The sequence below is a fragment of the Miscanthus floridulus genome, chromosome 6, assembly GCF_019320115.1.
Source record: "Miscanthus floridulus cultivar M001 chromosome 6, ASM1932011v1, whole genome shotgun sequence".
Taxonomy (NCBI): Eukaryota; Viridiplantae; Streptophyta; class Magnoliopsida; order Poales; family Poaceae; genus Miscanthus; species Miscanthus floridulus.
The window spans coordinates 56,667,659-56,671,054 of NC_089585.1; the positions used below are offsets into that span (position 1 = coordinate 56,667,659).

General features: G+C 41.3%; 1 non-coding gene across 1 annotated transcript; it reads right to left on the reverse strand.

Annotated features, from left to right (window-relative positions):
• Window positions 1-847: 847 nt before the first annotated feature.
• Window positions 848-955, reverse strand: LOC136462007 (small nucleolar RNA R71). The gene has a single exon (XR_010760537.1). It is a non-coding gene; the product is annotated as a small nucleolar RNA R71 (small nucleolar RNA).
• Window positions 956-3,396: the final 2,441 nt, after the last annotated feature.

Consider the following 3,396-nt stretch of genomic DNA (forward strand, 5'->3'; position numbering starts at 1 on the left):
TCCTTCCCTGAGGTAACAAGTATAAATAACAATACATGGAATACTCCTGGGTGAAGTGCTACAATGGTATATTACCTATGCGCTTGCAGAATTCTTCATACATATATATATTCTTTATGAGTCACAATTAAATACCAAAATACATTTTAAGTATCATTATTATTAGTGATACTAAGTACCATCAAGCATTTCTAGTGCCATTGCCGAGAAAGGTAGCTAGGCAATCGAAAGGAATATTGATAAACTTTTACTTATAAATGAGACCGAAAAACCATTTACCTCTACTCAAGCAGGCTTACCCTTGTTCTGTCCACTTTTATATCTTATACAGGGTAATGTATGACTGGTTTTGACCTTCCCACAAATTACATTGAAGATCGAGAAGCACTATTCGGGAGGACTAAAGCTAAACTCAAAAAAATTTTAGCTTTAGAATCAGAAGACAACCAGGCAAGGCATAGTTTAACACCAGTTTTTGAAGCCATGTCTAACAAGACTCTCCATGAATTCTCTGCTCCTACTATGGCCAACATCCATACTAGACAGGCAATAAACATTGGAGACAATGCTTTTGAGCTCAAGCCTGCTCTAATCAACATGGTGCAAGCTAGCCAGTTTTGTGGAAAGGCACATGAAGATGCGAGTGCTCATCTCCAATACTTTCTAGAGATTTGTAGCACTTTCACCATCAAAGGAGTTACCAGAGATGCCACATTACTTCTCCTCTTCCCATTTTCAATTTTAGGGAACGCGAAGCAATGGTTCTACACCAACAAAGACACGAATACTACATGGAAAATTTTCTCCACTACCTTCCTAGCAAAATTCATCCCCATGGGCAAAACCAATGCTCTGTGTGGAAGAATTTCAAGCTTTCAGCAGCAACATGATGAATCGGTCCTAGAGGCATGGGAATGCTTTCAAGATTACATATCAGAATGTCCCATCATGGGATGGAGAACTGACTATTTATGCAAAACTTTCTATCATGGGTTGACAAACAGCATGTCGCACCTGATTTTAAGGATAAAATGGGATGCATAAATCTTATGTGCGCCTAGAGATCAGTCGCACAAATAAGCTGACAAATTACAATGTATGATCATGAGTGTTATTACACCATGAATAGTAATTCATTACAATAGTAGCAATCCTATCATAAAAGTGGAAGAACTAGAAAACTACTCTCCATGAGAGCCTCCAAACTCCACAAGGACATTGATTGGTGAACTACAAGTCTAGTAATTCTCAGGGTAGTTCTCCAAACAATTACCATCTGTTACCCATCTGAGATTTTTATCCAAATAATGAAAATAAACAAGCGTAAGTACATCTCTTACTTAACAGGAATAACATGGGCTTATGAAGCTCAGGAGGCTGACACTAGTTTACTATGGTTAGCATTTTAATAAGTCCAAGTTTTAACACTATATTAGCATTTAGCTTTGCTTAAGCCCCAATTAAAGAACATGATCATAAACATGAATAATAGTCATCATTAGAATTATCATCATTAATAACATCATCATCAAGTGAGCAACTATTCCGTCAATTTTCTGAGCTACTCATGACTGTGAGCCCCGCTGATATACCAGTTTTAATACTATGCAGAGTTTGTACACTTTCACAGTGAACCGTGATTTACCCATTTGCCCGAGGTAGCTAATCTCTTGACCCCCTTCCTAGGGAGGTTTGCATGGTTCACTTTGAAGCTTTTCAAAGGTTTCCCTAACAACTTAGTGGCCACTAGGTTTCTATGGCCTATGAATGTAGAGCTCCCCTTTCTGAAGGCACATTCCGCGCATGCTATACACTTAAGAACAGAGGCCGCACTTACTATAAGTCATGAAAAAGTTATGAATTAAACAAGATTTCCTTTAGTAAAATAATAGATTAAATCTAACCTCAAATTTTAAAAATCGAAAACATACTTAACAATAATATGAACATGTAGATTACGGAATTACGAACCTAACGCAAGTTGAATGGATCAAATCAGAGTTCAAATGAAGATTTTATGGCCTACAGAAGGTAGTGACAGTTCTGTAAATAGAGGAAACTTAATTTTTGAATTTAAATAAATAAAATCATATTTTAAACCGAGCAAGGGACTGTGGCCATGAAAATGAAGAAATATAGGAGCTTTTTAATAAAATTATAGGGACGGCGGGTTGAGATCCAAATAATTGTAATGGCCTTTTTGCAAAAACGATAGGCAAAGGTGTACGGGCTGATCTCCACCGTTGGATTAGATCTGAGCAGTCTAGATTAGAAATAGGGAGAGAGAGAGAGAGCTAGCCAGCCGGCGGTGAACACTAATGGCAGAGCCATGGCCGGAATTGGCTGGTGCTCGTCGATACGACAGCTCTGACCACTATCGAGAACGGAAAAAGGACAAGAAACAAGAGGTGCTTGAGGTGAGCTCGATGGAGGGTTCGAAGGGAGCTAAGACGGCATGGTGGCGAGCATGAGCTTGTTATGGCAGCTTGGGTTTGCCAGGCAAACTACGGTGACATGGCAGCGGCGGTAGGAATCGAGGGAGGGGGCGCGACGAAAACTAGCTGCTTTGTTACCTTGTCTCAAAGCACGGCAGACAGCTCAGCTAGTCGATAGGGCGGTGGTTGGACAAGTTCAGCGGCGGCAGTGGCTTGTGAGCTTGCGGCAACGTGGCTTAGGGCATGGAGGCACTGCGGATTGCTAGATGGAGGCGGTGGGTGCAGGGGTCGCTACTTATGAGGGCCTCGATGTGCGGGTCAAGCCAGGCGTGGCGTAGGCGGCGCGGATTCGGCAGATGTGGCGGTGATGGTGTCCGGCTCGGACATGAGCCGAAGGAAGGATATACGCCTAACAAGTGGGCCCGGCATGTCAGTGAGACAAGCGAGGGAGTAAAATGTGGGCGGCTGCGCTGGGCCATGCAGGAGCACTACGGCTTTGCTAGCATTGGCCCAAGCAGAAGAAGGAAAGGAAAGCGGCTAGGCCGATGGAGAGACCAGGCTGAGCTGGGCCAAAAACCAGTGAGGGAGTAAGTTTTCCTTTTCTTTTTCTAAACTAATTTTCCAAACTAATTTTGAATACAAATTCAAATCAATTTGAAATTTGATTTCAAAACACACAATACAAAAATAATATGCAGCAGCATGAATGCATAGACACGTAGGTAAACCTTATATTTGATTTTAATTTGATAAAATTTATTATTTTTCTATGTTGCATGCACACACTATTGCATAAATAAATCCAATCCACCTATTTAAAAGTGATGCAAATTTTAGGGTGTTACAACCCAACTCGGAATACACCCCTCTTGTGCCTTTCGGTAACCACTAACAAGCTAGAAAAGGGTCCTACTACTGAGCTAAAGCCAGAGCCATGTGGTTCTCTCGGTTTTACTGTATG